The following is a 13,723-nucleotide window of genomic DNA, read 5'->3' on the forward strand; positions in this document are numbered from 1 at the left end:
ATTTTGCTTATCTGAGTATATTTAAATAAGACAAGAAGTCGATTCTTTTCAAACTAAACTTTGAAGACACAACTACTAGTGATGCATGCTTTTTCAAGTTTCAGATGCTTAAGAAAAAAAAATTCCAACTGTGAAATCCTCAGTAGCCTCAAGGAGCTATGTGTATAATTGTTTTTAATTAAATTTCACAGTCAAGCTATAGAATATAAAATGCATATGGATGCAATATTTGCTGGAGAGGTTAGACCATAGCAAAATGTGCTTTGTTGTTTTAATTTCCTGTCACCAATCTCTCATGTGTTTGGAATCCCAGATTTTTTTTTTTAGTTTATCATCTCTAACTTGGATATTTTGGTTTGTTTCATTAAAAGCTTTCTAACTAGTTTTTCATGGGGATTTTAGCTTTTAGATGATAAAGTTTTTTATAGTTCTGATCCCCCTTAATTCTTTTATCTTATCTATGTTAGATAATTATGAAATTATAAAAAGTGCAATTTTAATGTAAATTTAGTGTTTGGCTCATGTAGAAGGTATATAAAGACATGCTTTTGATACTATCTCAAACTAAACTGACACATAAACAATTATCATGGTAAGAGGAAACATTCTATGTTTTATTCCTTTTCTGCCTTTTGATGGACAATAGGAAAAACTTTTCAGCCAAATTTTAACCCCAAATATAAACTAATCCTAAATTGTGACACTGTAGCTATTTAGTTCTATTTGGTAATAAGTATCATTATTATCATCATTCTAGAGATTTTCTTGTATAGGTCTTTGTAAAATAATAAAGGCCATTTTCATTGTAAGTGGCTTAATAAATAGTTGTTTAGCAAAGGATTACATCCAGAGGTTAAATGTTCATCATGACAGGCACATCTCTTAACCTTATTGCTTAAAATATAGTGGGAAATACAGACTACTAGGCAAGTGATTATAATATTATGTACTAAGTGTAACTGTAACATAAATGTGAACCTAATCTGCATTTAGGGCATCAGAAAAGCTTCTGGAGGAGATGCCTATGCATTAGCTAGGGTGGGGTGGGCTTCCCTGGTCAGTCGGTAAAGAGACTGCTTGCAGCACAGGAGACCAGGGTTCAATCCCTGGGTTGGGAAGGTCCCCTGGAGAAGGAAATGGCAACCCACTCCCATGGACAGAGGAACCTGGTGGGCTACAGTTCATAATGTCACACAGAGTCAGACACAACTGAAGTGACTTAGCCAGCCCCAGAGGGGTTAAACAGGATGGTAGTGAGATGGGAAAAGGGAGGTTGAGGATGGGAGTAGGAAAAAGGGAAAGAATTTTCTGGGTAGAAGAAAAAGTCTTACAAGGCTTTTATTTGAAAGACAGCGCATGTGTTTGAGGAGTTAAACATAGTTCAATGCAAAGATGTGGAGGAGGATTTATCAAGAGATGAGTCTGCAAAGATTAGTTGGGTGTAGAAAATGAAACAGCTGATAAGACATATTAATGAGTTTGGAATTTAACTTGTTGGCAAAATGGAACCTTTGGTAGGGGGAGTGGTAGAGGGCTGAGAGTGGGTGTTAAGCAGGGTTGTAGTGAAAGGATTATTCTGGTTTTATTGTAAATAACAGATTGAAGAACATAATAGGAAAGCAAGGAAACCAGTTAGGAAGTAATTGCAGTTATCTCTATAAGGAGTCTTTAATAATGAAGAAGTTTTATGGATTAAGAGGAGGGTTGCATTGTAATATATTTAAGATATTTGACATCAGGATTTGGTGATTTATATAATGTACAGTGGAGGATGTAATAATGATGTCCAGGGTTCTGGCTTAGAGAATTGGAACATGGGATATTCAATTCTCTAAGAGGATTGGATGTTTCCTGTTATTACTTTTGTTATCATGGCTTTTAATTTTTTACTTTAATATTTTCTTTAATTTTTCTATCCATTCACTTTTACTCAAATTTACTCCAATATAAAAATAACCTTACCTTAAAAAAAAAATAACCTTACCTTGACGTTAAACTTCCCTATGAGCAACTGTCTCATTATTTTACCTCTGTAACTCCAAATTTCTTGAAATATATTGTCCTTTTCTTATCCTCCCACCCTTTCACTTCAACCTATTGCAGTATAACTTCTATCCCAAACACACTATGTAATATCTTTCTAAAACAACAATAGTTATAAGTCACAGACTCCATAAACTTTTTAACCTCTATCTTCATGTACACTATACATTTCAAAAACTGTCTAATGTGCCTTGATTTTAATTTTTCTCCTTCATTTCCAATGCTAAGCTTATTTCATTATAATACAGTTACTTGTACGTTCTAAGAGCAGACTTCTGAAGGAACAGACCAAAATTTATTCATTAGTATATCTTCCACAGGCATTTCATAGCTCTTGGAACATAATAAGATTCCAGTGTGCATATTTTAAACAAACATTTAAAGCTTCAACACAGTAAAATGTTTTATAAGATTGTATTAATGTGCTACATCTTAGTGTTGTTAGATTTTATAAATACAGAGACAAAAGAGGAATTTAGCTAAATTTTAGAGGCTAAATTTTTGGGAGATAAATCCAGAAATCTGTGGATCACAATGAAAGGGACAGACTCACTATTTCATTTTCCAAAAGCTTTCTTTATTAAAGATATTTTTTTGCATTTTTATTGCTACTTAGACCTCTTATAAATCAGTTTCATAAATATCTCAATTCCATTTTATGGTGGCAAAAATCATGGTATTTATATTTACATTCCCCAGAACACAGTGTCTTGAAAATAATTGTTGGTTCAATTTTGTTTTATGTATTTTAATGATTTAAATTACCATTTATTAAAGGGAATATACATATACACATGAATATCTTTATAGGGGCACTATGGAAGATAATTCCTGAGCCTGCTGTGGCTTTCACAAGAGTAATTCATCAACACATATTCGGTAGCCTTAATATATCAAAACATTTGCTGGTTGGCCTCTTTTTGCCTAGGGTTCTGCTGATTTGAGTAAACAGGAACCTTTCATTTGGACTGCTTTCTCAACTAACTTTTCCAATTCTCATGATAACTAAAGGGTTACAAAGGCAGTTTTGTTTTTTTTTTTTTTTACTTGGAAACGTGGTCTCATCTACACCTTGTAACCTCTGATTTCTAAGGACTATAAAGCACTAGCTTCTTTATACCCCAGCTCTCTAACACTTTAGGCCCCAGATGCACGCAGATTCCTTAGTGAAGAATCGGCGCCTAGTTGGAAGTGCTGTCTAGCGCAGGGAGTTCAATTTGGTGCTCTGTGATGACCTAGAGGGGTGGGACGGCATCTGGGAGGGCAGGGAATCTCAGGAGGGTCGGGATATATGTAATTGATTCACTTTATTGTACAGTAGAAAGTAACACAACATTGTAAAGCAATTATACTCCAATTAAACAATAAGCAATTAATTAAAAAAGAATCAGCAAGTTTCCATGAATTATTGCCACACTTTCTAGATGAATAGAAAACCATGAATGTTGATGAGAAAAAGGAGTAACTGAATCATCTAGAAAAATCTGTACATGAAGTATTGAAACATAAGTGTAATATGAAAACACATGGTGATCAATATCATCTTCTTTGTAGACACTTAAAAACTAATAATACGGAGATACCCACTCCATTATTCTGGCCTGGAGAATTCCATGGTACTGTATAATCCATGAGGTTGCAGAGAGTCGCATACGACTGAGCAACTTTCACTCTCACTGAGATAAAATTCCTTAGAAGTACCAGACTTTTAACATATGCTGTAAATGTTCATTAAAAAGTCATTTTCCTGATTAAAATAAAACAGGTTATTTCTACTCACTTCTTGACTCAACTTGACAAAATTAGCTCCCCAAAATGTGTGAAATTAGTCTGTACAAAGCACAATTTCAGAATGCTTTGCTTCAAATCTATTCCACCAAAAAGGGTTACTTTGAGGAAAATATATATATATGTAATTTAGAAAGTTCTAGATTCCCAAGAATGGGAAAGTGTGAGAGTTCAATTTTTAAAAGAGAGTTGACTGTGTTAGTTATCGCGGCTGCTTACAGTCTATGCCATTTATTTGTGTAGCCTTATAATGCTAACACATATACCAAATATTTAACAATATTGTGGTAAATCACTGAACACTTAAATAAATATTTCTGAAACAATGCTAACTTTTCACATGTGACTGCCTAAATATATTTTAGGAAATGCAGAGACACTTCTTAATATCAGTTCAAAAAAGATGTTTTTTCAAAATTTTTTATGATCTTTTAGTCAACATTAAATTTATTCACTTCTGTCAAAAAAAATATTGTATAAAGTGGAAACTTTAGATTATTAAAAATCCATTCTCTCTTCTTCTGGAGCACAGAGGTCAACGACATTTCCCAGCTTCTTGTAAAGTTAAATGTGTTCATGTGACCCTCAGTGGAGGGGTCTGGAAGTGATGCTTTTTGTTTATAAACCTGGTCCTTAAAACAGTGATATACATCTTATATTTCCTATATCCTCTTCCTGTCTGGTAGTTGCTCTTATTGTTGTTTAGTAGTTAAGTCGTGTCCCACTCTTTGGGGACCCCATGGACTATAGCCTCTCAGATTCCTCTCTCCATGGGATTTCCCAGGCAAGAATACTGAAATGGATTGCCATTCCTTCTCCATGGGATCTTCCCGACCCAGGGAGGGAACCCGCTTTTCCTGCATTGGTGAGCAGATTCTCTACCACTCAGCCACCAGCAGAGCCCTTCTTGTCTGGGACCCACATTGATTTTGCTTTTTTCTCTACAGATGATGACAGGTCCCTGAATGATGCTGTAATATAGTGGAAGGAAACTTCATTCCTGAATGATTTCATGTAGTAGTCTTCCAATGACCTAAATGCTCACTTCAAATCATGGGAGATGTATCTTCTTCTTCAAGCAAATGAATTAATAATGAGTCTCTTCATTAAACTCATCTAGCTTTCTCCTAAATAATACAACCACAAAGGAGGTCCCTAAGTCCTTGATATGCTTGGAGTGTTCATAGGCAGGTTGTTTTGTGCCTGTTAGGTTTAATCTCTTAAAACATTTGCTTCTATTTTTGACACCTCAGCTAAAAAAAAGAAAGAAAAAAAAATCCAGATATTCTCTATAGGATTTTTTCATTTCTTAATTGTATAATGTAGGTTGAGTAAATTTCTTTGAAAGAAAACCAGATCAAAGTCAAACCAAACCAATCCCCTCAGAGCCTCTTCAGAATGCCCCATAGTTGAGTCTTCTTCACCCTCCCATCTTAGCTCAAGGCTACCTCCCCCAACACTCACATCTGGTGGGTCCCCAGACTGACCACAGTGGTGGCTGGACATGTGTTTATAGGGGTTATTTAGGAAAGGTTCCTGTGATGGGGGAACAGTGGCTGCCTTTGCCCGGCCAGTATCTCTCCTGGAACCCAGCACAGCGTGGCGTGGAATAGACTGATCAGATCAGTTTTCCTCATCCACATTTGTGGTTCTCTATTCATCTAGAGAGGGTAGCAGTAAGTGCTTTCATGGAATCTTGCTGATTGTTCATTAAGGAATTAGAGAGCAGTGTGGGCGTAAAATGTTCTAGTGCTTTCAGCCCCCACTGAATGTTCACCAGCACCCTGGGTCCCATTACATTTCCCAGATGCATAGCTGAATTATTGAACACACATGAATTCTATGCAAACTTGATTAGAGAATTGTTAATCAAAACACGGTGGTATGTACGTGAAAAAGCAGTTAAACTTTTGTGACTGGAATATATGATTAAGGAACAATTAATGCACAGTTTTAAAAAAAAAGGGAAGTCAAATATGCTGAATTATTTGCTCTTTTGTGCTGCTTTCTGTGGTCTACTAGAAGTATTCTTATCATCATTAATCCTATAGCATTACCAGATTTATACTTTCTAGAAATGGTTTGGCTGATAAAAAGTGTATTCATCTCCAAGCAAATTCTTTGCTTGTCACGATGGCTCATTTAAAATACCATTGCTCTAGCTCTGGTCCTGAATTTTATTGTTTTCTGCCCTAAAATAAATTATGTATGATATTTTAGGGAGGTTTTGAAGTTCAATCAGTTTTGGCAAAGAGTAGTATTTTGCAAATAGTTAAATTAGAATTCTGTCTGTAATTTATCCCTTTGAAACATTTCTGCATTAGAGATATCTGAAAAATAAATGAGCAGCTGTATTCACTAGTTTTGGAAAATATACTGTTAGGATACCAAGAAGGAAAAAAAAAAATAGTTTGTCTCGATTTTTTAAAAGAACATGAAAAACTTTAAAAAATGGTATTATAATATTAATCTTTAATCAGTAATATAAAAGAGCTAGAAAATCAGGTAATGCTCTCTGATATTAGTACTATATATTACAGTAAATCTAACAAAATGAGAGAAAATAGATTTTGAGTTCAAATATGTTGAAATTTTTAAAATTTATTTTCTATAAAGTTATTTTAAAAAGAAATTCAGCTTTTTGGTAATTTAGTCTAATTTGGATCAAATTTGTATCAAAGCATTACTCCTTCATTTCACTTTTATAGATGTGTAGGTTGTTTATGGATTAATATTGAGTCTGGGACTTTCTCCTGCAGATGGCTCTTGTCTACTACTTCCTTTCATCGTGTTCAGAGAGGATGAAAATTTGTATTAACTATGAGAACCTGGATAAATAACAAGTCCTAGATATTTAATACTACTTTTGCTGTTTGTTATTTTAATAGAAAGGCAACTTCATGTTAGAGTTTACTTATCTTGCTTTTTTCCCATTTGTTTTGAATTTTATTTTGTTTTTGCTTTCCTCAGGAATAGAATGACTAACATCTTAACTATGAGTAAATCTTAAGTTTAATAGTATGGCAAAATGCATATTTCATCTTATAAATATTTTATCAACTATTAACTCACACATTACCACTGTGAAGTAATGACTTCAATTCATGTGAAACTTTCTTTAGAAAAGTTATCTTTTCTTTGGAATTTCCATCAAATCTTAAGGAAAATTATCTTTTAAGTAATTCCAGTGGTTGACAACATTTACATTTTATAGGTGAATTTAATGTTCGAAAACTTTCAAAGGTTTTAATGACTTTACCTGGTTATGTGGAAAATGTAGTTAAGTCGCTTAGTCATGTCCGACTCTTTGCAACCCCGTGAACTGTAGCCCACCAGGCTCCTCTGTCCATGGGATTCTCCAGGCAAGAGTACTGGAGTGGGTTGCCATTTCCTTCTCCAGGGGATCTTCGCAACCCAGGGATAGAACCCAGGTCTCCCACATTGCAGGCAGACGCTTTAACCTCTGAGCCACCAGGGAAGCATGGAAAATGTAGCTGGATGTTAATACTTTGAGTGGGACCAAAAAGAATAAAATCAGAAAAGCAAATGTAGGGATTTTTTATCTTTTGAAAATGATAGCCTGTTAAAAGAAATATAAAATTCTGTCCCATTTTATCCTACTCTTCCTGAAGACCAACACAGTTACTTTTAATGACTGTAGAGAGCAATGTAGTCAAATTCCTTACCTACAAGTGATACCTACAGTTCTGTTCACAGTGGATTAAATTAGTAGCTCATACTAGAAAGGTAATCATTGTCATTTAAGATTCTTAAAATGCTGCCTATACTCTGATACCATAAGAGAATGGAAGGGGACAGAAAAGAAAATTAGGAATATCAGACATAAAAGTTAAGAGCAAACCCTTTTTATTTTTTCCCTTCCAATAGAAGACCTTGATATGAAAACAGAAGAAAATTCCTATCTACTGGATTGAGCTTCATACTGCCTCTGCAATTGTGCACAGTAGTTTTCAAGATTACATGTGTTTATTTAACCTGATTTGAGAATATTTGAGGAATTTTTAGATTTGAGGAAAAAGTAATCAGATAATTTTCCTTGATAAAATCTCATTTGTGTAGTTCAAGGTGAGCTGCCTATGGGACATGAGAGAATCAATAACTATAGTCACCTAGATTTTCAACATGACTTTCCTTTCATTTATAACACTTTTCATTATAAGGTGAAGTAATTAAGATTATGGTGTGTGAAAGCAGGCAGAACTAAATTACAGTCCAAGTTCCCTTAGGTATTAGGCCTATTTATTTTGTATGTTATTTATTCTTTGTCTTTCCCCCTTTTTCTGTTATATGTACTAGAATGTAAGTTCTATGAGAATAAAAATAGTATCTGTTTTGGCTATTTTTGTTCCATTTTTGTCTAGAAGATTAACTGGAACATAATAAGTGCTCAATAAACATGCATCAATAGTGGGGTAAATGTATTGTTATTCATATTAGAATACCCACTTACCTTTCACATACTCACCTTATCTGATAAAGTAGAGTTAATAATAATTTCCTTATGGGCTTGTGAATTTTAAAGTAGATAGTATTTCTAAAGTTCTTAGAACAGTGCATCGCTCACAGTATCTGAGCTATAAACAAATAGGAAATAGCAAACACAAACAGGTACATTCTCTTAGAGAATTAAACAATGAATGGGTTGTTAGAAAGTACCCCCAGCATGATGTTGAAAGATGCACTTTAATTTAGTATTTTTGAACGATTTGAACTTTGGAATATTTTTCTTATTATTTTTAAGAGAGATCTTGTCACATTAGTGGCTTCTCAGGTGGCGCTAGCGGTAAAGAATCTGCCTGCCAATGCAGGAGACGCCAGAATTGAGGGTTCAGTCCTGGAGTCAGGAAGATCTTCTGGAGTAGGAAATGGCAACCCACTCCATATTCTTGCCTGGAAAATTCCACGGACAGAGGACCCTGATCACACTACAGTCCATGGGATCACAAAGAGTCGCATTAGTATCTCCTGCATTATATCTTCACACATGCTTGCAGTGTGTGTTGGAGAAGGTCCTCTGCACGAGGGGTGCCGATAGTTAGTGAATAGATTGGTTGAATGTTGGATCTTTTTTCTTCTTCTGTCAAATTGTAGTTTTGATATAGTTATGGCCACAGAACAAAATAATCTGAAAATTGATATAAGTTCAGTTCTGTCACTCAGTCGTGTCTGACTCTGCGACCCCATGAATTGCAGCACGCCAAGCCTCCCTGTCCATCACCAACTCCCGGAGCTTACACAAACTCATGTCCATCGAGTAGGTGATGCCATCCAGCCATCTCATCCTCTGTCGTCCCCTTCTCCTCCTACCCACAATCCCCCCTAGCATCAGGGTCTTTTCCAATTGGTCAACTCTTCGCATCAGGTGGCCAAAGGATTGGAGTTTCAGCTTCAGCATCAGTCCTTCCAATGAATACCCAGGAATAATCTCCTTCAGGATGGACTGGTTGGATCTCCTTGCAGTCCAAGGGACTCTCAAGAGTCTTCTCCAACACCACAGTTCAAAAGCATCAATTTTTCGGTGCTCAGCTTTCTTCACAGTCCAACTCTCACATCCATACATGACCACTGGAAAAACCATAGCCTTGACTAGACGGACCTTTGTTGGCAAAGTAATGTCTCTGCTTTTTAATATGCTGTCTAGGTTGGTCATAACTTTCCTTCCAAGGAGTAAGTGTATTTTAATTTCATGGCTGCAATCACCATCTGCAGTGATTTTGGAGCCCCAAAAAATAGTCTGACACTGTTTCCACTGTTTCCCCATCTATTTGCTGTGAAGTGATGGGACCAGATGCTATGATCTTGGTTTTCTGAATGTTGCGCTTTAAGCCAACTTTTTCACTCTCCTCTTTCACTTTCATCAAGAGGCTTTTTAGTTCCTCTTCACTTTCTGCCATAAGGGTAGTATCATCTGCATATCTGAGGTTATGATATTTCTCCCGGCAATCTTGATTCCAGCTTGTGCTTCTTCCAGCCCAGCATTTCTCATGATGTACTCTGCATGTGAGTTAAATAAACAGGGTGACAATATACAGCCTTGACGTACTCCTTTTCCTGTTTGGAACCAGTCTGTTGGTCCATGTTCAGTTCTAACTGTTGCTTCCTGACCTGCATATAGGTTTCTCAAGAGGCAGGTCAGGTGGTCTGGTATTCCCATCTCTTTCAGAATGTTCCACAGTTTATTGTGATCCACGCAGTCAAAGTCTTTGGCATAGTCAATAAAGCAGAAGTAGATGCTTTTCTGGAACTCTCTTGCTTTTTCGATGATCCAGCGTATGTTCTCAATTTGATCTCTGGTTCCTCTGCCTTTTCTAAAACCGAGCTTGAACATCTGGAAGTTCACGTTTCACGTATTGCTGAAACCTGGCTTGGAGAATTTTGAGCATTACTTTACTAGCGTGTGAGATGAGTGCGGTAGTTTGAGCATTCTTTGGCATTGCCTTACTTTGGGATTGGAATGAAAACTGACCTTTTCCAGTCCTGTGGCCACTGCTGAGTTTTCCAAATGTGCTGACATATTGAGTGCATCACTTTCACAGCATCATATTTCAGGATTTGAAATAGTTCAACTGGAATTCCATCACCTCCTCTAGCTTTGTTCGTAGTGATGCTTCCTAAGGCCCACTTGACTTCACATTCCAGGATGTCTGGCTCTAGGTGAGTGATCACAGCATCGTGATTATCGAGGATGTGAAGATCTTTTTTATACAGTTCTTTATATATAGGTGTATATGTTGAATAAATGTGATGAGGGTGAACATTCTTAATCTTATTCCTGGTCTTAGAGGGAATGCTTTCAGCTTTTTGCCACTGTGTCTGTTACCTGTGGGTTTGTCATATGGGCCTTTAGTATGTTGAATGAAGTATATTACCTCTATGTCTACTTTTTGGAATAAATTTTATCATGAATGGATATTGAACCTTATCAGAAGTTTTTTCTGCATTTAGTGCGATGATCATGCTTGTTTTATTCTTCAGTTTGTTAATGTGGTGTATCACTTTGAGTTGAAGATATTGAAAAATTCTTGCATTAATAATGTTTTGAATATTATCCTATGCAAAGGAAAATTTTCAGTTCAACACTGTGACAGAGAGATAAACAAACAAATAAATAACTGTATCAATTTTACTTTTGTGTATAGTTAAATTAGTAGAATTCCTCCTGCATTTTTTAATTTTAAGGAAACCTGGATCATACAGTCTTACTTCCTCATTGAACAAATTGAAAGCTTAGAACCCATACAAATTAGTTATGTACAAGTATTTGCCCAGCACAGATTGGAATTCATTGCTTCTTCCATTAGCTCATTGGTTTTGCCTAGAAATTCTTAAATAAAATCTTAAATGATTCTCCTTCTAATAAGTTTCCTATTAAATCTAAATGTAATAGGGGTTGGGAGGAGTTGTCCAATATGAAGGATGGATGCTCCAATTAATGACATTTGAATTCAACTTAAAGTAGAAAAATTTTCATCCAAATGTGTGCATTATGTATATAATGAATTTGAGCCTAGAATTCTATCATGTGACCCCGTCTGTGAGACATTGTTGTATAGAGTTGTAATCTCAATACTCATTTGCTTTACATGCTGATCGTTATCTTCATAACTTAGCTATGTTCACATTGCCTAGCCTAATTCTTTCCATTTTTTCTATACTCAAGCCATACTGCATTTACATCAGTTTTTCTAGTCTTTATATATAACTCATCTGAGGTTTCTATGACTTTGCATCTGCAATCCCTTTGTCCTGAATTTTCCTTCCCACCTTAAAAAACTACTGCTGCATTCTTAATATGTTTAAGTGGCTTCTATAGTAAGATTCCCCTTACTTCTCTCCCCACCGAAGTGTTAATGATTTACTTCTCTTGCTGGAGATTCTGTGTATTATTCTTTGTGAATTATCTTACTGTGTGCTAGTTTGTTTGTATTTCAATACTGATTTCCCACTACTCTTTGAGCAACTTGAGTGCAGTAAAAAGGCCCTGTTTTCAAAACCCTTGGAATAAGCGAAAGGCTTAGGACATGGTAGTACTTAACAAATGTATCAAGAAGAGGGATTATTACAAAAGGAAAAATAGTAACTTACAGTGGAGAAATTTGGATGATACCATTTTAACCAAGTGATCAAAGTTAATAATAGGGCAAGTTGACATCATGTACCTCTTGATGGGGTGTGCTAAAAGAAGACACCAACACATCGACGTGTGTAGTATTCCTGCCAACAATATATAACCTGAGTCTTAAGCGTGAGGAAACATTAGACAACCCCAAATTGAAGGACATTCTACAAAATAACTGGCCTGTTGTTTTTTAAAACGCAAATGTCACAAAAGACAACAAAAGTCTGAGAAACTATTCAATAGCAATGAGACATAAAAGCTTGGAAACTGAATACAGTGCATGACCATGGTCAATTTTTTGTGTTACAGAGGATCTTATTAGGATAATTGGTAAAATTTTATGGACATGTGTAGATAGAAGTATTTTTATGTTAAATTTCCAGATTTTCAGGTAATCATACTACTGTTATTTAAGTGAAGTCTTTTTTTTCCCAGATGAAGACACACTTGCATATTTAATAGCAAGAAAGAAAAAAGAAGAGGGAAGAGTGAGAGGAAAGATGAAGTGGGAACGAGGGGGGTGATTAGAGGAGATTTAGATTCTGGCACTTAATACCTTGGATATATCAGTAGCTCTTTTCTTTCAGCTTTCTGAAGGGGAAAATAATAGCTATTTTACAGGTTTGTCCAAAAACTGAAAAGAAAGGTAGAAGAAAAACATGTGAAATGGCCAGATTTTTTGCTTCACTAGATAAAACTTTATCTAACTTCCATTTCCAGTGTGTAAGCAAAATCACAATGCTTAGTGATGAGACCAGTTAATGTAATGGACCTGAACAAGTCCCAATAATAAGGTTTATGCTCCTGCTGTGTTGACCAGCTTTCATGCATGAAAACGCTATGAGGCACAGGCATCTAATCCTAAAATGGATTTTATTAATGCCTTTAAGTAAAGAAAACATAAGATTCACACAGTTAAAATATATCAAGACTTGAGTGGTATTAAAACTGAAGTTTTAATGTAAAAACAACCTTAACATTTCCTTGGGCAAAGTTGACTTTTCTGTTTAAAAGGGGGTGGGGAGGGGGGAAAGCAAGGTGTCTATTGAACTTTGAACTGAACTAGAATTGATGCCAGGTAAAATAAACACTCTCTGGTTTCATCCTTGTTAGAGATATTTGATCCTTCAAAGAACAACTGTTTTGTAGAAGAACATAAATAGGAGCATTTGATTTCACCCTAGTACAGTTAATCCAGACAGCTCATTAATTGTTTCTGAATGACTTCACAAGGCCGTACCACCCAGTTTATAATATAATTCACAATTTCCTCAATGAAATCTTGATTATAGTCTATAAATGTTTTCTAATTTCAGATAGGAAGAGTATCAAAAAAATGAACACCTTTCTTGCTTTATTTTCAAAAAATTTTATTTGAGTATAGTTGATTTACAATTTTGTGTTAGTTTCTACTCTACAGCACAGTGAATGAGCTATACATATACATATATCCCTTCTTTTTTGGATTTCCTTCCCACTGAGTTCACCATAGAGCTTCCAGTAGTTCCCTACTGGAACTGTACTCATTGAGTGAGTGAAGTCATTCAGTCGTGTCCGACTCTTTGCCATCCCGTGCCATAGCCCACCAAGCTCCTCTGTCCATGGAAGTTTTCAGGCAAGAATACTGAGTAGGTTGCCATTTCCTTCTCCAAGATTCTCATTAGTTAGCTAATATTTTATACATGGTATCAGCAGTGTATATATGTCAGTCCCAATCTCCCAATTCATCCCACCCTACCCCTTTCTCCCTTG

This window comes from Dama dama, chromosome 30 (assembly GCF_033118175.1).
Source record: "Dama dama isolate Ldn47 chromosome 30, ASM3311817v1, whole genome shotgun sequence".
Taxonomy (NCBI): Eukaryota; Metazoa; Chordata; class Mammalia; order Artiodactyla; family Cervidae; genus Dama; species Dama dama.